We start from the raw sequence: 26,221 nt of genomic DNA, 5'->3' as shown, positions 1-26,221 counted from the left end.
CAGTAAAGAGCTTTAGGGACCACCCTAGTTACACAGGTGCATTGGGAAAGTCCTCTGTGGTCCATGGGATAAATTCGGAGGAATATTGAAACCTAGACCACGAGGTCCAGGTCTTGGAGAATTGTTCCTCTTTACCCGTTTCCTGCGACAACATTCGTTCCAAACTATTCGGTCCACTTCAATTGCCCAATCCCCCAGGGAAGGCTTGATCGTCGACTTCCAATGTCTGGGCACCACCGTTCTAGCAGCCGCCAAAAAGTGACGCTGAACGTCTTTCTTGACCGACTTAAGTGGTCCCGGGAACAGAGATAGCAGAACTACCTCAGGAGAGGGTATAATTGAGGTTGCCATGAGTCTGCAGTACAAGTCAAGGATCTTTTGCAAGAACTTCCTCACAGGGGGGCATTCCCACCAAATGTGAAGTAAGGTTCCCTTAGATGACAAGCCACGCCAGCAGGTATCCGGAAGTGCCGTGTTTATCCGGTGAAAAGTTGAGGGGCATCTTTACCAAAGGGTCAACTGCTTGAACCCCTTTTCTTGAGAATTGGAGGCTAAGGATAGGGACCCTTACTTTCTTAACATATTAATAAATGATATAGAGTTTGAGATTCAGGCTGCATTCACACCTGAGCATTTTCAGCTCATAAAACACTTGTAAAATGCTCATGTCAAAAGTTCAAAAACGCCCCACAAGCAAAATCCCATTCATTTAAATGGCCCCTGTTCACATCTGAGCATCCTGTTGCCTGAAGCAAAATGCCTGAAGCTCAAAGTACATGAGCTTCTTTTTGGGGTGGATTACAGGCGTTTTTCTGCTTTTTACATTGGTGACCTTTTTGACCTTTACAAAATCGCAGTAAAAGCATGATTACCATGTATAAACATATAGGTGATCCATATAGTGTACTTGGTGTTGAGTTATTTACTTTCAGGTCTTTACAGGGGACAAGAACACTCCACATACAGAAAGGCTTCTTCAAAGTAAGAGCTGCGAAAACGTGGAATAGATTCCCTCAAGAACTAGTTCTGGCCAGTTCAGTAGAGGGTTTAAACAAAGAGCTGGATTTATTCCTAAATGCACAAAATATAACTGGATACTAACATTTAGAACTCTGGAGTAGTCGAACAAGGTAATATCTGGTTGCCTCCTGGGGATTAGGAAGGAACTATTTTATCTCCCGCTGGAGCAAATTGCTTTAGTTGGAGTTTTTTGCCATCCTATGGATCAACTATGGGTATAGGATTGTGTACTAGGAGGCATTCTATTGTTTTCTGTTAAACTAGATGCTAGTGGCTGTACTTAACAACATATACATAAAAATACAATTGACTCTACAATATGTATATTTAATTTGTATGGACGCTGATTTTGAAAATCACCGGCCAGCTTATATCTGGTGAAATCTCATTGCGTATCCCTGGAATCTATAATAACATGTAAACATTTGTATTAGCAAGAATAAAGAGCTCTTCAGCCCAACGACTCTTTGAAACAACTTGGGTCATCCTTTTTTTCTTGCTCATTTGTTCTCACAGTGGGCAGCAAAATTTAACAGTTGCTAAAATATCACTCTTTGGCTATGTTTGATGTCATTACAACATTTTAAAACTTATTAACCACTCCCTGCCCAATGACGTCATATGAGTATCTGAATGATGGATAGCAGATACAGGCTTCATTCAGATATCATCTTCTAGAGTTGGCGATTCCCTGCACCGTATAAACAGTCATAGCGGCTATTCAGGGAGCAGGAGGGGATGTCATCCCAGCCCCCCCCCGCCCTCCGGTTTTTCTCCCAGGTGGCCTGGACGACCGATGAGAGGTAGAAGGAATCGGTCTATGGCATACGTTTACCATAGAGAATCCGGCAGGCCAGGTGGCTCCCGGATGTCTTTATGATCTTTCGGAGGCTGGGCCCAATGTTGTGACATCACGTCCAGCTTCTGAATTCGAAAAAAAAACGCTGCCACCCCGTCTGGCAAGCCACGATCATTCATTATTTTATTTATTTTTTTCCTTTATCAGGCTTCACAGCCTAGAGGCGAGATATGGATATGTCGCACACTATTCTTATTACAAGGGATGTTTATATTCCTTGTAATAGGAATAAAAGTTCAAGATCAAAAAAAAGGTAAAAAAAATTCAAAATATAAAAACAAAAGTGAAATAAACAATAATATAAAAAAAAAAAAAATAAAAAAAAATTCAAACCGCACATGTGAGATTTCCATGAATATTAGAGCGAGAGCAGTAAATCTAGTGCTAGACCGTCTCTTTAACTCTAAACCGGTATAACATTTTTTTAAAGCGTCACCTATGGAGATTTTTAAGTTCCCAAGTTTTACGCCATTGCACGAGTGTGCGAAACTTCAAAGCTTGACATGTTGGGTATCTATTTACTTGGCGTAACATCATCTTTCACATTATGCAAAAAAATTAGGCTAATACAATAGGCTTTTTTTTTGTTTTGGGTTTTTAAACGCGTTTGAACAATCATTGTGCAAATACCTTTTGACATATCCCCTAGGGTCTCTGCTAAAAAAATATATATATATATATATAACACGTTTGGGGGTTCTGAGCAATTTTCTAAAAAGAGATGATGATTTTTACATGTAGGAGCAAAGTGGTTAATTTAGACAGTACAAACAGCCATGGTGATGTTTTAAAACTCAAGTTATAGAAACTAGTTACATTTCTATTTACTGAGGCACTTTAGTTATTAGATGACTTCTCAATGTTTTCTTTGAGCTACTACAGATTGTGTAAACGGTCATAACTACTAATACAACCCAGAGAGGGGTTTGCTTGATTTAGAGAGGTAGGCCAAAGACGTTAACAGCAGCATACCAGATGGGGGACAAAGTAAAGTCCAAGGCAAGTAGATATGTGCACTGCTGAAAAATTTGTTTTTGGTTTTGTTTTCGTTTCATTCGTTTTTTTTTTGTTTTTTTTTGTTTTGTTTTTTTGTTGTTTTTCGGGTCATTTTGTTATGATCACAATAAGTAAATTCAAAATAAATCCAAAAGAATAGCTACCTAATAACTATTAAATTATAGGTATTGGAATTTCCCTTCAAATTCGGCTGTTAATTTACGCAATGAATACTAATTTATCCAAAGTTACAAATTATTCGAATTAACGAATGCCTCATCTAAACAAATGGAACGGAACAAATTAATAATATATAATAATAAAAATAATTTAATTTTGGTTAGATACGGCATTCTGTATTTTGGATAATTCATAACTTGTGATAAATTCGTATACGTTCACTGACAGCCAAATTTCAAAGGAAATTCCAATACCTATAATTTAATAACTAAATAATTTAACTATTGCTAGCCATTTCAGATTTTCTGGTTTTAGAATTTATGAATTTACGAATACTTGTAAAAATCCGTTAAACAGGTTTTCGTTAATTCGGATATTTGCTGAATTAACAAAATTGTTGAAATTTGTTAAAAAAAAAATAATAATTATTTGGAACTAAACAAATTGCACATATAATGCAAGCTCAGCAGCCGGTCATTTCAGAAGCAGTACCAAAAGCTTAGATAGGAGCATAGCCAGAATTCAGACTGAGGTCAGTTAAGGAAAATCCTGAGTTGAGTCAATCCAGGCCGTATCCAAAGGAGTTAGATCTGATCACGAACACCAGGCTTCAATGCTATTACTAAACTCCCCAACATGACCCTCTCTATAAGGCAGAGAATTCTCTACCATTGAACTTGAATTAAAGTCTCTTGAGTTTAGTGGCTGATCTTCTATGAAAAGCTTTTGTTTTTTTAATGCCAAATGACTAATCTGACCGTTAGGATGTTCATGAACCTATCGGCTTCTGTCTTCAGCTTGTTAAGTTAAAGTGGAACTTTACCCAAAACAACTTGATAAAATATAATGTTCTTTAGCAAGCAGCGTACATTCCACGTTAATTATGCTGCCAAATTTAGTTGCATTTATAGAATGCTGGGATTGTCAACTGTCACATTTGCTTGTATCATCAACCAAACTGTCAAACCATCAAATGGCTGGAGTCATAACTAATTACATGTTGTAGTACCATGGCAGTTGCAGATCAAACAGAAGCAGCTTCCTTGGCTGTAAAGGATAGGAGGGTTTAATTCCACTTTAAGGCTGCCAGAAAATTTGGTCTCTACAAACTCAGCAGTGCCTAACAAAGCTTAAAAATGGAGAGCAACTGAGCATGTGCAGAGCAGGGTGAGACTGTCTATTACTGGATTTTAAACATATAGTCACTTATTTTGACCTAGCTATACCTGCAAAAGGAGCCAGCCTGAAGTGATCTAGCAGGACTTAATTTTCTTTACATTCCACTTAAAGATTTGAGAACGACAGCTAGAAGCTGCTTAGCTGACATGCACCTCTGTTCAGGTTCTGGCTGCTCCAGTTTTCATAAATTCATGCCTCTGTACCTTACAGATGTTGGTCACATTGGAGGGTGTATTCTACTACATTAACATGACCTACAGTGCATCCGGAAAGTATTCAGAGCTTTAGCCTTATTCCAAAATGGACATAATCACCATGTGAAAGAAATTTGTTTGAAATCTTTGCAAATTTATTAAAAATAAAAATAAAAAACAAAAATAATTCCATGTATATAAGTATTCACAGCCTTTGCTTAATATTTAAAGCACGTTGACACTAATTCCAGCCTCAAGTCTTTTTGAGTATGAGGCTACAAGCTTGGCACACCTAGTTTTGGGCAGTTTCTCCCATTCTTCTTTGCAGGACCTCACAAGCTCCATCGGGGTGGATGGGGAGCATCGGTGCACAGTAATTTTCAGATCTCTCCACAGATGTTCCATCGGGTTAGTCTGGACTATTCAAGGACGTTCACCGAATTGCGCTTATCTCCTCTTCCCTCGCTTACTCTTCACACATGGGAAGGGGGGCACAGGGAAATTGAAAACCGTTTTTTACCTTTTAATGCAAACAATGCATTAAGGTAAAAAACTTTTTAGGTTTAGTAGCACTACTAATATAGGCTTGCCTTCTAGCTAAAAAGCATGCGTGGGAGTTTACTACCACTTTATTTGGGTATATTTTGGAGACACAGGTGGCACTGTCATTAGAAAATGTAGAACATTTTCAGTTTGATTGTGATGGGTGAATATACAGGTATAGGACACTGGTTGTTTACCGGACTGGAATACAGAGGCTACAAACGGAGAAGTGTTGCATGTTGCTTATAAAAATTTCTCTACTCCCATTTAATTGCAGAAAATCACAGTGCCATAATGTATTTCGTACTAATTCCAAAGCAGTTTTGTTGGTTTAACCCTTTTGCTGATGGCGAAAAGAAGTGTTGCATTGTAGACAAACTCAACAGTAGAAACTGATTAATTACATTAGTATCCTGCAGTGGTGTGGATGTACAGAGACGAGCAAAAAAGGTGGAACAAATACGAAACCTACTAAAAAGTAGTCAGATACTTTGTCTCATTGCTTTAACAAAAGATTTATTGGCTGCAATCACATTGTACAGACATGTGTAGCCAACAGAGACCACATAGGATATAGAGAGTAAAATGCAGACATTCTCTGTACAGCAAACCTACAGCCAAATGAGCTGCAATTCAACATATACAAAAATTAATCAAAAAAACAAAAAGCAGCAAACAGAAAGCAGTCTTGCGCATATGTACCAATGTAAGAAATGCACGATGTCTCCTAAAACACCAGTATGAAAATTTTAATGAAGCCTCCCTTAAAGAAAAAAGGGAGGCCAGATTAATTAGGAACTTCCATGCCAGTACCAGTTCCTTACCACAAGAAAATAAAAAAAGGGGCACCGAAGGAAAAAAGTGGGAGAAAGGGAATGGCAAGACGAGAGAGAGAGAGAGGGAGAGAGAGTAAAAGGAAGGTCCCCAGGGCGTCTCAATGATCTACTTGCCAATCACCTAACTGGGAAAATATGTTGTTATTTTACAGTTTAATACAGGAGTCATAGCTACATGCTATAACCCTGGCAGGGGCGGACTGACAACTCATGGGGCCCCCAGGCAATCAGATTATGGGACCACGCAGTATACACAAGCACACACACACAGTATACAATCACACATTATACACAGACATGTTTCTATTGTCTGAGAAGGTACTGGAGAGGTGGGGCAGCTATAATCTCTAGATTTTTAGACCAAAAGGATGTTGGTAAGAGACAGATGTAAAAAAAAAAGCTCAGTCCTCCCCTGAACCCTGGTATTAAAATTTTCCTCAGCTGCTGCTCTTTCTGCTAAAAGTGATCAGACCAGCTAATTAGCTGCAGAATTGCTTTTAGAAGTGGTAAGAGCCGTCCCCCTCTGACCCCAACACCTCTTTCCAGTGGTTCTCAGGCTTACCTGGCTCATCGTGAAGCCTGGGAACTGATTCTGTGGTGGCGGCAGCTGGCCATATTGGTTAGGCCCAGAGTGACCTCATGACATCACTTCCGCTTCATAGTCAATGTAAACAAGGCCATATTTTGTTTTGTGGAAAGCATTCGATCCGTGTGTTTTTTTTTTTTTTTTTGATCTGATGCTTTCCATTGTAGAAGAGAGGTGTGGGGTCTTATTGACCCCAGATCTCTCCATAAAGAGTACCTGTCATGCTTTATTGTCACAAGAGATGTTTACATCAATAAAAGTAATCAAATTTAAAGTGACTGTAAAAATTAAATTAATAAAAAATAAAATTAAATTAAAGCGCCCTGTTCTTCCGTGCTCACGTGCAGTAGTGAACACGTATATATAGGTCATGCCCACATATATAAATGGTGTTCGCACCACATATGTGAGGTAGCGCTGTGAACGTTTGAGCGAGAGCAATATTTCTAGCACTAGACCTTCTGCTAACCTATAAACCTTTTTAAAGCGTCACCTAAGGAGAAGTCCTGTGTTTTGGCACCATTTCACAAGAATGCGCAAATTTAAAGCATGACATGTTTGGCATCTATTTACTTGTTGTAACATCATCTTTTATATTTTACCCAAAGAAATTGGGATTGGGATATATACAGATTTTTACTTGTAAAGTGCCAGAATAGGCTTGGTCCTAAAAGGGGACGCTATGTTTGTCTGCCTACTCCCCCGCCCCCCCCCCATCTGTTGCTGCATTTGGCACCTTTTGGGGGAGAAGGGCGAGCGGTTACCTGGTTTTAGTTTTCAACACCCTCCGCCTTCCCCTGCGGCCGGCCCCTTTTACAAAGCACAGTGCGCTTTGCACATGCGCAGTAGGAAAGGCTTTACTGTTGGTTTCCCTTTTTCAAGATGGCAGCACAAGCACCCTATAGCTGATTGAAAAATCAGATTCGGTGAGGACTTTGTGGGATCCCTGGACAGGTAAGTGCCCTAATGTCAGCAGCTACAGTATTTTTAGCTGCTGAATGAAAATTTTTTCCTGAAGGAACCTGGCAATCCTCTCTAAGCGGTTAAAAAAATTAGATGGATAGAAGAGGTGCTCAAATCTGGACGGATGTGGTAGTCAATCCATGGAGAAATTCTGTCATGGGAATCCACCAAGATAGCTGTCCACTTTTCATTAATCATGATATCGTTCATAGTTTTTTTTTAGTACCTCAAAGCTAAGGGTAGGAGATTTCCAAACCCTCACAATAGTTTTTTTGGTGGCAGTAAAAAGGTCCACAGCTAGTTGGCGTTCTGAGCGGAAGTACTTTGTCTCATTTCAGTTGTGACACCTGATTGGCTGATATGGGCAACTACTTTTCTTGCTTTGGTTTCCTTTTGTAGCAAATAACCCCATTGTATTACTTATGTGATATTAAACCTAAAAGAAAATCTTTAATTTATTGCAGCTTACCAATTCTTGGATCTGTTGACTGTATTTTTCTTTTTTAATATCCGGCCTTTTTATAAAAAAAATTTTTTCAAATAGTCGAAGATCTGCAATTCAAGTACAAATAAAATCTCTCAGGTACAAAAACAAGGCACGTTGTTGGTAGTTGGTACAGGTGTCAAGAATAGTCCTAGAATATGCACACCAATACATCTACAAAAACATTTGATCAGTTTTTTTTGCCAGGAAGTTTTCTTTTTAGGCTTTTTTGTTTTATTTTCACCTGGTGATCCAAGCCAGTAAGTCTGTTTTTCATTAGCACAAGCTTGTGGATGTAGCAGTTAGAGCAAGGGTGGGTTAACATCGGCCCAGCCATCTGTTGCAGAACTAGAAGTCCATTGAGGCATTATCAGATTCTCATAGTTACAAGCATGAGGCAAAGGCATGATGGGACTTGTAGCTCCACAGGTGGAGGGCTAGGGTTTGCCCACGTGTGAGTTGGGCCCCTTTCACACAGGTCTTGTCCATTTTGATGGACTCCACTTGCTCAGCGGGGATCGATCCATTGATCTCCGCTGAGCAGGCGGATGACAGGTCTGTCTTTGCTCACTGTGCTGAGACGAACCTGTCAGAGCCCCGCTCTGCTCTGAGATCAGATTAAAACTGATCCGCCTGTCCATTTTTAATCCCATCCGATCTGATGCTCCAGATGGATGGAAAATAGTCTCCATCCATCTGGATTTGGCGGACTGGATCGCATAGTGGCGGACTGGATCGCATAGTGGCGGATGTCAGCGGACTCGTCACCGCTGACATCCATTGCTCCATAGAGGTGAATCAAGCGTCTGATCAGGTCCATATGAAAAACAAACAGGTGGACCTGATCAGACAGCATGTATGAAAGGGGCCTTGGGGGAGGGATGACCTAAATATTTAACACTGACAGGGGTGCTGATCAGCTTTTATTAATTTATGTAAAACCTTTATCCCAAAAGGTACAAATGCCTAAAGTAGAATTCCAGTCAAATTTTAACTATGGCTAAATCTACTCCTACCCACGTTCTATCTTCCTTGTAGGTCTCTTGTGTTTTTACTTTATGCAGGGAATGCACTGAGGCTTAGAACCACTTTCAGTTCAGCCTTGCCATACTCGTACCTTACAGCTTTTTGAGATTGGAACGAGGGACACCTATTAATAAAAGTAGGCATAGGACACACCCTCTGTCATGCCCCCTTAAATGAGAATTCTACAAAAAATTGTTAAACCGACAACTTTTTTTTTTTTTTTTTTTTTTTTAACCACTACTGGTCCTTTTTTATATTGGCTTTTGAAATATAGCCAACAATACATGCAACAATTTAGAAATTGGATGAAAGGTTTAGCACTGGGAAACACTTTTTGAAAGCTAAATAGTGCATTTTTTTTTATACAACTATATACAGTATGACACAAGTGAGTACCCCCCCCCCCCCCCTCACATTTTTGGAAAATGTATTTTATCTTTTTATGTGACAATACTGAACAAATTACAGTGTATAACAGTGTAAGTTTGCTGCCCCTCAAAATAACTCAACATGCAGCCATTAATGTCTAAACCGCTGGCAATTAAAAGTGATTACACCCCTAAGTGAAAATGTCCAAATTGGGGCCAAAGTGTCAATATTTTGTGTGGCCACCATTATTTTCCAGCACTGCCTTAACCTTCTTGGGCATGGAGTTCTCCAGAGCTTCACAGGTTGTTACTGGAGTCCTCTTCCACTCCTCCATAACAATATCACGGAGCTGGTGGATGTTAGAGACCTTGCGCTCCTTCATTTTCTGTTTGAGGATGCTCATTAGGGTTTAGGTCTGGAGACATGCTTGGCCAGTCCATTACCTTTTACCCTCAGCTTCTTTAGCAAGCCAGTGGTCATCTTGGAGGTGTGTTTGGGGTCATTGTAGTGTGCTGTCACATGAAAAGATATAATAAAATATTTACACAAATGTGAGGGGTGTACTAAATTTTGTGAGATACTGTAGATCAGACCAAAATGAGGGGGACAGAGGGACTTTGTTTCAAGTCAGGGACAGTTTATATATATATATTCATACCGACTTATGGGCCTGCTGCTGTGAACCTAAACTTTCCAGTTTTCAAGGAAGCCATGTGGGGACTTGGGAAAGTGTTGGACATCACCTCTTTAGCACGTTTAAGAGTTACTCAATTCTTTATTTAAGGTAACCATATTGTATATGTCATTGTGCCACACTTCAACAGCTGTAAGATGTGTGGCTCAGTGACATATAAAGAATGGTTACCTTAAATGAACACAGTATCTGCCCTCCTGTGTTTGTTGGTCTTAATAAATTAAGCTGTCCGGAAACAGACCATGAATAGAGCCGTCATGCCAGAAATAGATCACCTTCTGACCCCTTACAAGCATCTGAAGACACACACAGCATCATATGTCTTCTCTCCGTACAACAGAATTCCTCAAGACATCTGGCTTACTGGTGAGTGGACAGGACAGGTGCTAAACGGAGTCTACAAAATGTTTCTGGCTTAATTGGCCAAGCCATACAATGTCTGTGCAGTGGAAACTTAATTTCACTGCTGAGGTATAGAAAATTGGGCCCAATTTTTTTTTTTTTCTCCCCAAAAACATCCTTTTTATGTTTTTTTTTTTTTTTTTTTTTTTTTTTTTTTTTATATACCCCTTGATTCGCTATGCTAGTTATAAAGAGCCGGGATATAATGATGTATTTTAGTCCTAATACACAGGATCATATTTATTTGTAAAAATATTCACTTTGGACTTTTTGTAGTCAGGAAACGTCACAAGTGATCAGGGCTGAAGCATCATATGCATGCAATTCTGTTTTAACAAAGCACAATGTAATAGTGTAAGGGTGATCGGGTGAGCCACACTGTGTGTCAATAGATGCACACAGTGCGGCTTGGGATCAAGTCAAGTAGCTTGCTATGGGGGCACTTAGAAGGCAGGAGGATCCAAGAGCACCAGCGGGGGGACCCCAGAGTAGGAGGATCGGAGCTGTTCTCTGCAAAACCTTTACAGCCCTTTTAATGCAGGTAGTGCATTAAAGCAGAGCTCCACCCAAAAGGGAAAGTTGCGCTATAAGGCCTCCACCCCCCCTTCTCTTCATGAAATGGCACTGGGGGGGGGTACAGGGACCTAGTTTTGACAGGTACCTGCTCCCCATTTCCGCTTGCATTGCCTAGGCCATGTGAGCGCAAGTTCCCCCCTCCTGCAGTCTTTTGGGACATATCGCATGTCCCAGAAGACTGCGGTACCATTCACAATACGTGGCTTGTGCATGTGCAGTGGGCACTTGCCTGGAACTCCTCTTTAAAGGGACACTAAAGGTTTGTGTTTTTTCCACCTTAATGCATCCTATGCATTAACCACTTTGAGACCGGACCATTTTGCTGGCTTAAGACCAGACCACGTTTTGCGATTCGGCACTGCGTCGCTTTAACTGACAATTGCGCGGTCGTGCAATGTGACTCCCAAACAAAATTGACATCCTTTTTTTCCCACAAATAGAGCTTTCTTTTGGTGTTATTTGATCACCCCTGCGTTTTTTATTGTTTGCGCTATAAACAAAAAAAGTGACAATTTTGAAAAAAACGAATTTTTTTTAATTTTGCTATAATAAATATCCCCCAAAAATGTATTTAAAAACCTTTTTTTTCCTCCGTTTAGGCCGATGCATTTTTTTTTAACCAAAAATATGTAGAAGAATACGTAATAAACGATTATTGATTGATTGGTTTGCGCAAAATTTATAGCTTTTACAAATTAGGGGATAGTTTTATGACATTTTTATGAATTTTTTTTATACTAGTAATGGCGATGATCAGTGATTTTTATAGTGACTGCGACATTATGGCAGACAAATCGGACATTTTTGACACATTTTTGGGACCATTGGCATTTTTACAGCAATCAGTGCTAAACTACATGGATTCCTGTGTAAATGACACTGTCAGTAAAGGGGTTAACCAGGGGGTAGCAGTGTGGGGGTTATGTGTGTCCTAGGGGCGTGTTACTAACTGTGGGGAGCTGGGCTGTGTGTTAATGAACACTGATCTCTGCTCCAATCACAGGGAGCAGAGATCAGTGTCACTTGTTGCTAGGCAGAATGTAAGCATCTCCCTGTTAGACGATCGCGGGTATCCCCGTGGTGATCGAGTCTGCGGGACCCGCGACTGGACTCACGGGGGTACCGACCGGCAAGCGTGTGTGCCGGTGCCAACGCGATGGCAGGGCGACAATTTCAACTGGACGTACCTGTGTGCCAGTTTGCCTGCCTGTGCCATTCTGCCGACGTACATCACCGTGTGACGGTCGGGAACTGGTTACGGTGAAAAAACGCCTGTCCGTGAAGGGGCCCCCCCATTTTAATTTCCTGAACCTTCAAACTTGTCCCACGGGGCGCCCTCTCTTTATGCACGGGGGTCTTGGCTGTTGATTGATGGCGTAGCCATTGGCTCCCGCTGCTGTCAATCAAATCCATTGAAGCGGCCTCCGGGGGGCAGGGCCGAGTCCTGCATCTGAATGCTGGACTCGGGAGCGTGCCCGCAAGCGCTTCTCCAAAGGGGTTATCTGATGCAGGGAGGAGCCGAGAAAGCCACAGAGGGACCCCAGAAGAGCAGGTTTGGGGTGACTCTGTGCAAAACGAGCTGCACAGTGGAGGTACGTATGATAAAAAAAATAACCTTTTTAGTGTCCCTTTTTAAGGTAAAAAAAAACACACCTTTTGGCTTTAGAACCACTTTAACTTCACGGATATAGACACGTAGGATATTTTGTTTTTACTCATTTCTTTTACTGTATGTTTGTGGGTTAATCAGGATTATTTCCCAGATTAGGCCACAAAAGTAAAGTGTAAAAAAAAAAGGCATCAGTCACGTTTGCTCAAAGCTTGAAGCTGTAGCAAAGTCTGCTTTTCAACTTTTACCTACAGGTGAGCTTATAATAAAGTAGGTAAAATGAATATCTCCTACATGTGCACTGTTCTAGTGAGTAGCAGCCGATGACATCACCAGCTCATGCACTCTGAAGGGACAGAATACCCAAGCCTGTCCCTTCACATCTCTGTGCCACAGCTATGACTCCCATGCACATGCGTGGGAGTGATGTCATCGCAGCTTGACCCTTCAATTGGACGAAGTTCATGACCCCGGAAGGAAGACTGGGTGAAGATGAAAGCCTTGTCAGCGGTGACCGCACGCCGCTGGGGAGATCCGTTCTATGGGAAAGTCTGACATAATGTGCTAGTATTGGGTGCTTAACCTGTTTGTTAAGTTTACTACTGTTTTAAAGTGTGTTTAAACCCTAGCAATAAACTTATTTTATTTTGGTCTGTTAATATACAATTGAAAGTTGTTTGTCTTATATCTGTTCAATATTTAGGAAAAAAATTACAGGTTGATCCTGTGGGAAATCCTGTGTGCTGCTAACTTCTGTGCTGCTATACTGAAATCCCATGCAGTGTTATAATTTCTGCTGAGCTTTTAGCTCACGTTTGTGGATTACAGAACCCCCCCCCCCCCCACATCACGGAGATGAAACGAGAGGGAGGTGTGCAGTAATCCTAACACTTCCTGTGCTAGAATGACAATGCTGCTCCTCTATAGACACAGTACTGTGAGTGAATGTTTTCACCCTAATGCAGGAAGTGTTACTCGCAGGATAACAGGGTGAAAATATAGGGGGGAAAAAAGCCTAAAAAAATGCAGCCACCATATCTAATGTTTGGTACACACGATTACATTATCTGATGAATCATTGTCTGTTTACTAAAGTTATGAAAATTCTTGTAAGTCATGTATTTTCATATCAACAATTGTACTGATTAAACAAAAATGGTACAATCTGGTATTGTACGAGCAAAATTTCCGTGCGTGCCCCATCCGATAAGTTTGCATGAATAGGCATTAAGCTACTTTCACACTGAGGTGCTTTACAGGCACTATAGTGCTAAAAATAGCACCTGCAAAGCGCCTCTCCTGTCACTCCGATGTTGGAGCCCGACTACTTTCACACTGGAGCGGTGCGCTTGCTGAACTTTAAAAAAAGTTCTGCAAACTGCATCTTTTGAGGCACTTTAGGAGCGGTTTATACGAATGGACAGTCAATGGGCAGCGCCTCCAGAGCACCTGCTGTGGCGCTTTGCGGGTGCTTTTAATTCTTTATTCGTCCTCTAGAGGGGGTTAAAATGCCCTTCTAGCGGCCAAAACAACGGTAAAGCGTCGCTAAAAGTAGTGGCGCTTTACCCCAGACACCCCCGCGCCACAGTGTGAAAGTGCCCTTAAGGACATACACCACCAAGAATCTGTATGATGCTCCTGAAGTGTTCACAGGTGTTTGCGATCGACTGCCACAAGGAAGCTTGTATGAATCAATGATGGGCACTGTGTCTGCTGGTGTGTAAATAGACATTCAAAGTGTAGGGCTACGTTCAATCTGGGGGCATTGGCGGTAAAGTGCCTAAATTTTTAGCGGCGCTTTACCATAGTTTTTGCCGAGGTTAAAGGGGGTTAAAGGGTTAAAGCTGCCCGCAAAGCAAAGCGGCGCCATGCCGGCGGTTTGGTGGTGCTGCCCATTGATTTCAGTGGGCAGGGATGCTTTAGGAGCGGTGTATGCAGTGCTGAAGGAGCGGTGTAAAGATTCAGCTTGCAGGACTTTTTTTGGCGTCTTGCCAGCACACCACTCCAGTGTGAAAGCCCGAGGGCTTTCACACTGGAGTGATAGGAGAGGCTCTTTACAGGTGCTATTTTTAGTGCTATAGTGCCTGTAAAGCACCTCAGTGTGAAAGCAGCTTGACATTAATCTAGGCCACTCATTGGTCCCTAATTACCAGTTCCTAAAATGTATCACCTCAGATGTCCGCTGACATGTGACTGGCATCAGCGTCTGTCAGCCTGTCATTGAGTTGGACAGGATTCCTAGATGTAGTTGATTGCAAATACCAGTGATCTCTGCTGAAGATTCCCGCTGATGCATTCTTGGCAGTGTACATCCTTACTTGTTCATAAAAATGAGATTTGAACAGCTGACCCCCTTTTTCTATATATCAACTCATTGCTACTGTTCTGTCATCTTCTCTGCAGATTTCCTTCAGTGACGCATAGATGCTACGAGTGACTTCAAGTTGAATGACTGACCACCCCGAAGGGAAGAGGATAGTTAAAGTCCTGAGGTAAGTACAGGTGGTGTGTTCATGATGCATTGTGTGTACAATAAAAGGAGAACGTGTTCCCAAAATTTGCAACACACGATCTCTGGTCTGGGGGCCAAAGGGATGGTAGTTATCTAGACACAGGCCTGGATTTCCTTCACATTAGACACACAACCTTTGGCACCCAAAGCAACACTCCCTTGCTAGGATCACCATTTACAGAATATTGGATTTTAGAATATTCTGATGTTCTGTAAATAAGCCTACATGAGATTCCTGTATTGTGATAAAAGAAAAAAAAAATGTAAGGCTGGTAAAAGGAATTACACTTCCATTACACTCGCCTCGCCTTGATCCCGATATCATGACATTCTAGAATTTTTACCTGCATGTACACTCCCCTTTTTATTGACTAAATAGAATAATGCTTCAATAGCCAATGAGATTTTTCAACATTTAGGAAAATTTTATACAAGCAGTCTAAAGCACTGTTCACGCTAACCTACACTTAATGCAAGAAAGAAGCCCAATGCTGGCCATATACTATATGGGCCAAACCCATTTTCGAAAAAACGAACATTTAGCCATGAGAGCAAAAAATAGTGCCATCATGTAATGACCAATAAATCATTCAGTGGACATAAATGAATCTATTTTTTGTTTGTTTATTTACATATACCTAGTGCAAACAGTTTGGACGGGACACTCATTAACCTTTCAATTTATCGTTCGCTAAATGACCGAATTTCGGCTGATTTTTCATATAGTGTATGGCCAGCATTAGGCAGCCCTTAGACCATTCGGTTTTCTTTCCTTCCACCACAGGTGGAAGGATAGAAAATCGCTCAATTTCCCCATCAACACAATCGGTGATAATGGGGGAATGCCTCCCACAGCACTATTGTGTTCTGCTGGTGGGGGCACAGGGAGCCTTTCTGCCCAGCAGCACACAATGATTACTGCTATAACTGCTGGCAGTAATAGTATGTAAAAACCTTGGTTGTTTGAGACTGTAGGATACAATCTGACAGGTGCAATCAGCCTGGCCCATACATGGATCAAACCTTGGCCAGTCCCTGCTGAACTCGCTGAATTTCGATCTTTGGATTATCAAAAAAATCTGAGGATGAGTGGCTAACCTTCTGCTCACATACCACAGAAAAATCACTTTGCTCGTGCTAGCAAACCAAAATAATTACATTTGATTTATACAAACATTTAAAATGTTAATATTTACAAAAGCAGATTACTGTGGCGTCTGTTAAATGTCGGGTTGCAAAGCCTATGATAAGTGACGCAAAAAAAAATCTATTTAAGCATGTATTTTTAACTCGCAAAAGTACAGTCTATTGCTCTTGAATTTTTTATTTTTTTTGTTAACCGGTGTGTACGGACTTCCTGTTAGAGGGTGGCTGGGTTTCTTCTCCATGGTCCCACTGTATGCAGGAAGGTAGCCGCTCTACCTTGCTCACTGCCAAGATGTACTAGGTGAAAAACAGATTACAGGGCTATTACGTGTTGAATTGTGTGGATAACTTTTGGAGAATAAGAATATTGTTTAATGTCTAACTACTCATTCTGTTCTCAACCATTTTCAGTTGCCTGCTTTTAATGGACATGAAGGAGTTAAATGAAAATAGCTCACCATTCAGATATGATTTCACATATCTAAGCCGTTTTTACTTGCTTAGTGTGAATTATAATATTTTGTTCTCTGCAGTACATTACAGTACATTTTTTTTTTTTTTTCTCCAGTTGAACCATACAACTCCTATTAACTTCAGGAAACACCTGGCGCCCTTGTTACTTTAGCTTAAGTGGCTGGTGGATTTCCGTCAGGTCTATATTTAAAAAGAATTACGTAACTTGTATTCAAGCGATAGGTTTTGACAGGTCATTGGACAACCCCTGCTGTGATAGGACAAGCCCCGCCATCGATTACTCCATCTCCACTCCCCACAGTTGTTACTATGATTGACGGGTAAGGTAGGAGGTAACTGCAGCTAGTTTAATCACATGTTATGCTAGACAGTTGTGTTAGGGGTGCCAGACCTACATCTGGAGCCTGCCATTAATCATGTTTTATTAAGACTAATGAACAAACCTTCCTAATATTTGGTGCATTTCGAGAGACAAGGCACTCTCTGCAACTTAATACACTACTGTAGGGTTATAGAAAATGATATTCTACGGGGAAATATGGTAGAAATATTTGTGCTGGACTTAAAGGGGAGCTTCACCCAAAAGGGGAAATTTCACTTCTTTGCATCCTCCACCTCCTCTTGAACAATTGGCACTTTTTGGGGTGGAAGGAGGCAAGTACCTGATTTCGATAGGTACCCACTCCCACTTCCAATCAGATCGCCGCAGCGATCCAACGGAAGTTCGCCCCCCCTCTCCTTCCCACACAGGCTTCTGGGACATCTCACAGGTCCTAGAAAACTATGGAACTATTCACAAAATACAGCGCTGCGTGTGCGTGCACAATGGGAAGCCGGCTGTGAAGTTGCAAGGCTTCACTGGTGATTTCCCTTAGCCAAGATGCCAGTGCCTGGACCCAAAGGCGATTGAAGAATCGACGAGGTAGAGGAAAGCGCTGGATCCCTAGACAGGTAAATATCCTTATAGTAAAAGTCAGCTACGGTGTTTGTAGCTACTGACTTTTATTTATATATTTTATTTATTTTTGTTGGGGGGGGGGGGGGGGACTGTAGCTCCTTTTTAAAGTGTGTGCGAATTCAATTCAATCTTATTTTAATTTGTTTGGCATCATCTCTCATTGCATACAGTTATCATGAGCACATTTATTTTTCTTTAGCTTTTGTAAAATGTATTCCCTTGAGATCCTGGCAGTAACAACTGTCTATTTTGCATGCTGACAACGCTAACTACTGCCTGTCAATTAGGAGCAGCGTTGTCAGCCTGCCGTGGGAGCAACTTTAGTTGGCCTATCCAGTCTATCGGATAAGATTCCCAAAAACTGATTGATGTATGAAATCAGTACAGTGAGACACTCAAACACACTGAACAAATAGGTTTAGGCTTTATATGCCTAATGGAACCCTGCAATAAAAAATGCTGCAAACTGCAACCAAAGCAATCCATCAAAAAATGTCTCACATGCAAAAAGGACCTTCAGCCTCTCAGGATCATCCAGTAATGTTGTTTACCTCATCCAATGCAAAAGATGTAGCAAAGGATTTTACATTGGTGAAACAGGACAGAATTTACAAAGAAGGATAAATTTTCAGACACAACCGTGTTGATGTGGAAATGCCTCCTGCCGGGCTATTGTCTTCTCCCGGCAGGGGAAGCCATCCCGGCTGAGGTAACACAATGATTAATGTTAGTGGCTATAGCAGCTGCTTGCAGTAATCGTAGGCGAATCCGACAGACTTGTTGTACCCAGGTTGATAGATCAACTTGGTACATTCAATCTGCTCACTAATGGTTTGAATCTCATCTGGTCCCTGCTGAACTAAGAACGAAAGTTCTATTTGACACAAAAGATAACGGGCTAAATGTGGAAAATGGGACCACCATCTTGTCTGGGTTTGACCGACAGGATTGGATCGGATACTGGCAGATATCAGCGGACATGTCACCTCTGACATCTTCCGCTTCATAGGGGTGAATGGAGGGTCTGATAAGGTCCACCTGAAAATCTGGCAGGCAGACCTAATCGGACAAGCACGTGTGAAAGGGGGCTAAGGTTCCATGCACACTGGGCTTAAAAAGAAAAGCCTGTTCTTTGTACAAAAAATGAGCGTTTTTTTACTCCAAAGTTTAGACAAGTTTTATGTTTTTTCTGCCAGTGAGCTCCAATCCGAAACGCAAACGAGAGGGGTTTTTTCCTGCCTCTAAACGTTGATCTCAAAATATGCCTGAAAACCACCTGATTTGCATGGACACATAGGATTACATTGAGTTGCTTCTACAGGCAGAACACAAAACTCCTGTAGGAACAACGTTTTCTATGCCAGTGTGCATGAAGCTTTACTCTTTATCCAACAGTTTTACTACCCCCTCTGTGACTGTAATTCGGCCCCTCTTTATAGTTCACCCTCTGTTTTATCTCACTAACTACGCTAGTTTTATTAACATTGTCTTGTACATGTGGGTGTGTGCGTATTTTTTTCCGCTAAAACTTTTGTGAATTAGTACTGCTGGGACCTTGAAGAAGGAGACCTACCCCGAAAAGCTTGTTCTGAAAAATTGTATTTTTTAGTGCAAATAAAGTATCACGGACAGTACTCAACTGCTTTTATTTGGTCCAGTAATATCTTTGTATAGATAGGGCGTGGTCAAGCCACACAGAACGGATATTTCAGTTTTTTAAATAAATAACTGGTTGAACCATCCACTGTAATTTCTTTGGAACCTTGGCAGTGGCATCTGTGTGCTTTGGTTCTCAACTCCACCCTCTTGTACATAATCATGTACAGCTGAAGTTCACGCTTCCTGCTGGAAGTAATTTCCTTGCACTACAGAGAATACAGATGAAGCAGACAGATGAGTGGTTGCGGCAAACCACGGAGGAAGGGGGGACCTTGAACTTAGACAAGATGTCCTTGCTGAAATAGTTCAATGATGTAGGAAGCTGGTGAGTCAGACAACCCACACTGAAATATCATTTTTGGGTGGGCTAAATGACTGTTTTTGCTGTAAATTATTTTTGTCAATCGTTTAAGTGTGCAAATGTGTTTATATATTGTATGACACGTTTCACATAAGAAAATAATTTCACCATAACAGATCTTCTGCACAATAATTGGTTCCAGCTGCTCAATGACATGGGCATTTCCCAATATCCAGTAAACTTTGCAACATATGCTGCTTTAAATTTGCTGTCATTTTGTCAGAAAATGTGATAAATTACCATGTTTTTGCAATGAACACAATACTACCCCCAGATAAAATATGTTTTTAATTCCAAACGTTAGACCTATGGAAAAACACCAATTGATGAGGTTATATAATAATTAAAAAAAAAATACAGGGCAAAGCAACAAGGATCACCTAACTCATCCAGATTTCCATTACTTCTTGGTCATTCTTTGTGTAACAACTGGGATCATGAAAAAAAAGCCCTTTGTAAGCTCCAAGCCAACTTGTCTGAGGGCTTCCCATTCACTTGGGCAAGCCAAATGTGATTTTACAGCACCGTGACCGCAGCAGTGTGTTTTAACATGGTCGCTGGCCATGGCAGCTCACTGGTCGGGAGCTGTAAAAACAAATCTACTGCCTGTTTTCACTACCCATGTAAACAGGGCCCTAATGTTCTGATTCTGTTTTATGATGTGGGAAGTGTGATGCATCATATTTATGTTCTTTTTTTTCTTTGTTTTCTTGATATATCAGCACTGCTCATTTTATTTACTTTGTTCCTGAATGCTGGATGTTATCATTTGAGAAAACCTTTCTTATCTGCTAACTCAATTATTCTGCATAAACTTACAACTATAAAACAATTTGTTTAAACATTACTTGCTAATGTAAAATTACCATGTCTGAATCTTCCCCAGCTACGGCCATGGAGAGGTTTTGAAATTCTGCTGTGCCAGCAAATATTCTTTTAAAGATCAACATCTAGTGTTATGTTCTCTGTTCTCCCTGCAGCAGAATTCACAGTGGGCACTGAGCCCAAACTAGCCTACAGAGTATTCTGTAATTTAGGTGAGCAGGAATCTGAGCAGTTTTCCAGAGTGGACAGGCAGAACACAAAGACAAAAGCCCACGGGGCTCTCTATACATGTGGTTTGTCTCAATATATTACACGGCAGCGATATCTAAACTGCATGGTGTGGTTTTACCACAATGTATGCTGGCACATGGTCTACTAATGGGAAAATGTAATATTTTCACTCACTACACATTTTAAACTATTACAACATTTACCTTTTTTTAGTTGGTTTTTATTACAAGATTAATCAATATACATACGTTCACGTTCAAATATTTGTCATAAAATCACAACAAGGATGCAAAATCCAATAAAATCAGTGTTCCTGACTCAGTAAACCTCACTGAAATATAACAATCAAGGATATAGTGTAGTTGAAGAGATTTTACTGTCTCCTATTGGCATCCTACCAAAATTTTACAACACACCATTACAGAGTTGGTAACTGGAAAATTTAAGGATAGAAGAAGAAAGGGAAAAAAAAAAAGGGGGGGGGGGGAAGAATCAGGAAAGAGTAGAGTTGGGTGGGTCCCTTCACTCTGGGTTTCCCCTAACAAATCTGTCACGCTCTTAAGGAGCCTGGAGATGAGCAATCCAGGGGCTCCACACCTTTTTACCTTTTTTAGTATTTTTTACTTTCAATCTTTTTTTATTTTGAAAGACCTTCCAGGTATCTTAAAGGGAAAAAGACAAATTAAAGGAAAATAAGTAGCAAATCACAATCCGGAAGATCACAATATATACAGTGTAGGGGACATGGCCCATCAGAAACAGCTAAACTACTGTGCTGTAATACTGTCCAATGAGTCCCATATGTCTGACAGATCACAAGCACAGCGAATACAAAGGGCATGTCACTGCGCTCATCATCACAAATGTTCCTTTTTAGATTTAGGGGCTTCTGTAAGCACTACACTGTGCTCACCATTGCAGGACTGTATGTTCAACAACTCCAGCTACTTTATTAATGTAGCAAGAAATCTTTAAGCCCCAAAAGATTGGAAAGTCATGTCGGCAGAGGCAAGGAGTAGGAGAAGCTGAAAAGTTGATTCTTCACGTGGCTGATATTTATCACCCACAGATTAATGTAAAAACATTTAATAATGTTTTTGCAATATTCCGTGGCTAATAAATATATTTATGAAGAATCAATTTTTCAGCTTTTCCTTTACTTTCCAACATCTCTGCTGATATCACTTTCCAATCTTTTAGTGCTCCAGGATTTGTTTGCTGCAAATGCATTGGAATCCAAGGACTGAAGTGCATATGATAGGATCTGGATCACCCTACCTAGCATTATAAGTATGACCACTTCTGCAAAAGGACAGCTATATTCCCCTCAGGCTTTCACCCTAGGACAGGATTTCCAAACCAGGGTTCCTCCAGAGGTTGCTAGGGCTCCCTTGTGCAGCAATCAATTTCTGCCTCTCAAATCCCATTGACACGATTGATCTTTTTAGCTATCTGTAAGAGGCTAATTCTTCCCAATGACCACAAGTGTAAGGTGCATTCTTCCCACTGACCATCACACTATTGTATCATGAGTTGGAGATAGAGAGACCAGAAAATGATTTCAATGGTTCCTCTGTTTTCAGAATGTTTGCCATAGATTGTCATCCCCATATGTGATCTCAGCAACTTCACAAATGAGTACATCATTGCATTTTGGTCTTTGTTATACATTGTCTTTAACTATTTTTTTAACGACTTCATCATAAGGATCTCTCCCATGGCCTTTTGTTTTGTTTTTCTCCTCTCTGTCTCTATTTTCTTGGGGGTACACTGACCTCTTCACTAAGTTGGTGGGGCAGCAATGCAAAGAGGGGTGGGTATCAGAAACTGTGACTGTAGTCAGGATCCCTACACCACTGTCTTCTGGAGTTCTTTGTGTGAGACGGGGACACTCTGGAACAGTCCAAGCAGGTTTGTCCTGCACTTTTATTCAGCAAGGCAATAAAAAGAGCATCAGCGCAGAAGGGCTTTGTAAAGCAAGTCCATAGCAAGAAACATAATGAATCATCTGCTTGTCTGAGCCGCCAACTAAACTCTAGCCCAACAAGGAACCCCATAATGGGTTCCTCAGAGGCAAGTCTGGTATCTTTTAACTCCCTGTTCACATCTGTATGATTTACAGTGCGTTGCCCTTCAGCTAACAATGCACAACACAAGGATTACCATTTTATTTTATTTTTATTTTTTTTGCTATGGGGTCTGGTCACACCTGCGTATTGAGGGTGCCCTGTGCCTTGAAAATATATTTTTTTTTTTTTTTGATATTTTAGTTTTTTGGCCCCAAACACTTCTGTGGCAGCAAAACATATGAAAACCTGCAATAATACACTAGAAAATGCATATGCAATGGTGTGAACCTGGCTTTAGCACAATATTAGTGCCTGTCAGCAGTCATCTTTTCCACCCAGCAGTAGGCTCTCGCAGCAGCAGGGGTGAAAGTTTCTAGCATCAGTCAAATCAGATAAAAGGTATGGTCAACTGAAACTATTGAGTACGAAAGGATGTGAACCTAGGACTAGATGCATTATTCCACTAAACCCACTCAATGCTCTACAAAGCCCAGACTAGAACAAAAATAGTTTGTTTGCTCCATAGCACACAAACACAGGAGCCTCCCACTGTGTGTAGGTGACATTTACGTGACATGAAAATACCATCCACAATCTTGTTAGCCAGTGCCTCATAATTTACAGTATATGTGTATATCTATGCAAGAGTAATATTTATGTAATGTTAAAGTAGTGAGAAGGACATGATGTACATTTACAATTTTTTTTGTGCAAATCAGGAATTGCATATTAGCTGGACTTTCCTTTTGGATCTGTAGCGTGATCAGCAGCATCGGTGACACAAAATAGCGGGAGGTTATCTAGGGCAGAAAGTGCATATTTGATTACTAGAACATTGCAAGATTTTGTCAGAAACCATGAAATCAGACCGATACAGAAGTACAGTTAAATCACACTTGTTTAACCACTTCCATACAGGGCATTTTTACCCCCTTCCTGTCCAGGCCAATTTTCAGCTTTCAGTGCTGTCACATTTTGAATGACAATTGCGCAGTCATGCGACATTGTACTCCAATTAAATTTTAATCCTTTTTTTTCCCCCCCATAAATAGAGCTTTCTTTTGGTGGTATTTGATCACCTCTGCGTTTTTTTTTGCGCTATGAACAAAAAAAGAGCGTCCATTTTAAAAAAAAAACACTATTACTTTTTGCTATAATAAATATCCCATTTAAAAAAACAAAACAAAAAAACTATTTTTTTCCTCAGTTAAGGCCGATATATTCTTCTACATATTTTTGGTAAAAAAATAAAAATCCCAATAAGCATATATTGATTGGTTTGCGCTAAAGTTATAGCGTCTACAAAATGGGGGATAGATTCATTTTATATATATAGATATAGATATATATATATAATGTGTATATTTGTATGTGTGTGTGTGTATGTATATGTATATATGTATGTGTATATATATATATATATATATATATATATATATATATATATATATATATATATATATATATATATAATCATTTTTTACTACTAATAATGATCTGCAATTTTTATCGTGACTGTGACATTGAGGCAGACAGATTGGACACTTTTGACACCATTGTGTGACCATTCACATTTATAAAGCAATCGGTGCTATAAAAAAAATGCACTGATTACTGTATAAATGTGACTGGCAGGGAAGGGGTTAACACTTTGGGGTGCTGCAGGGGTTAAATGTGTGACCTAGGGAGTGAATCTAACTGTGGGGGGAGGGGGAGTGATGAGGGGAGGAGACCGATCGGCATGCCTCTGTACAAGGAGCAACTGATCAGTTCTCTTCTCCCCTGACAGGACGTGGATCTGTGTGTTTACACATAGATCCATGTCCCGGCATTATTGCCGGGAGATCGCAGGTGCCCGGAGGACGTGGCGGCCGCTTCGCACACGCATTGGGTCCCCAGTGATGCGCCGTGCGCGTGCTCTCCACAATGCTGGGAAGCAGAGGACGTCATATGACGCCCATCCGGAGGGAGGAACACTTCCTGCCGCGGTGGTTTTACAATACGGCGGTAGGGAACTGGTTTAGAATGACAGTAAAAAGAACAAACTTGGTCAAAACAGGCAACGTTCAGTAACCAGAATGGATAGTAAGCCAAGCCAGAAGTCAGGGATCAATGTAGTTGAAAAGCAAGCAGAATCTGGAGCCAGAAGAAATGTCGGCAAAGCAAGTCTTTAAACAGGAACGCAGGGGATAGGCTCTGTGAGGTTGATCAAGGCAAAGGCAGAGATCCACTGGGCTGAACAGCTTAAGTAGGCAGGACTGACGAACAGGATATCATCAACAGCTGAGTAATTGTGGAGAGATAGGAGCTGGAAATTAGCTGACAGTTGAGCGGCCAGCTCAGAGAAGGAAGGGCTGAGCCCAGCCCTGACAGATTTAGAGGCTTCTGGGGCACTTAAATAGCTCTCTGATCACACTTGCAGCAAAATATAGGCGTTTATTAGTTTTAAAGATGCAAAATGTTTGCCTTCATAACACTGCCCACCAAGCAACATAAGCCAATGCTGGTATTGCATGATAGGCACTGCAAGGTGTCATGCCATACTTTTCGTTTGACAGGCAAGAGTGCCGACGGAACACTTTAAGTTTCTGTGCAAATACTTACTGAAATCGTTTTTTTCCTTGTGCATAGGCTCACTGCTCAGATAGCATTGCTAGGACCTGGTGGCACCATAGTCAGGAACTGAGCACTGTATTGAGGGTTGGGGAAGGGAATGTGACTATTAGCCCCATACTATGACGATACAGCTGAACTCCAAGAATTCAGACACTTTCTAAAACGACAGTTTGAAGGACGAAAGTATCGGGCGGGGCATTATTGTAATGGGGCAAATGCTGTGTGAAAAAGCAGAATTGCTCCTCTTAGAGTGCCGGGAGTGTAGCGATAATTGTACTCCCAACACTCAGTAAAAAGCACCTCATGGAACTTTACCCATAGCAAGCCAGAACGTTTTGGACATTTTTTTTTTTTTTAATTCCTGGAGTTCAGCTTTAAGGTTTTCCTAAGGGTGATTTGGCAGCAGGCCTTGAAGGAAACGGTTATCAGACTAAAGGAATTACGTGGTGTCATTTGGTGCCTACTTTTCAATGCCAGCCATAGTTTATATTTTATGAATGGGTAACTCTTTCAGTTATATGAATAATAAAAAATCAAACCAAGAGAAAAAGATGGTGTTAAAGTACACCTGTGCTTAGACTATGGACATTGAACTATTTACATATTTGTAACCAGTAGTAAAAATATTTTTAAAAAAACTATCACTAGCTGTTTTTAGGGCTCATGCACATAGGCAGTTTGGCCCATTTAATGTAAACACCTGGCATTTTTGGGCACAAAGTTGGCTTAGGTGCAGTATACATGCTGAAGTACCTGGCAGAAGAGGTCAGCGAGAAATTCTAGGAGTATATTGCATTTTAGTTATATAATTTGCTTAATACCCTTTATTAAACATGTAGGAAAAGCTCTCTGTG

General features: G+C 40.8%; 1 protein-coding gene across 4 annotated transcripts in view; it reads left to right on the top strand.

The window, feature by feature from the left end:
* TLK1 (tousled like kinase 1) overlaps positions 1-26,221 on the top strand; it is a 378,243-nt gene that overhangs the window by 85,598 nt on the left and 266,424 nt on the right. For 2 of the 4 annotated variants that reach the window (XM_077447982.1, XM_077447983.1), the window contains one exon: positions 14,920-15,008. The exons of 1 other annotated variant lie outside the window; for it this stretch is intronic. The gene's annotated coding sequence lies outside the window, so the exon portion shown is untranslated. The remainder of the gene's footprint in view (positions 1-14,919; positions 15,009-26,221) is intronic. One more of the 4 variants, XM_077447984.1, reaches the window with a different exon arrangement.

This window comes from Lithobates pipiens, unplaced genomic scaffold (assembly GCF_037356315.1).
Source record: "Lithobates pipiens isolate NorthernLeopardFrog02 unplaced genomic scaffold, aLitPip1_a1.2 Scaffold_22, whole genome shotgun sequence".
Classification (NCBI taxonomy): Eukaryota; Metazoa; Chordata; class Amphibia; order Anura; family Ranidae; genus Lithobates; species Lithobates pipiens.
Note: the sequence above shows the minus strand (reverse complement) of the source record. Positions and strands in the feature narration are given on the sequence as shown.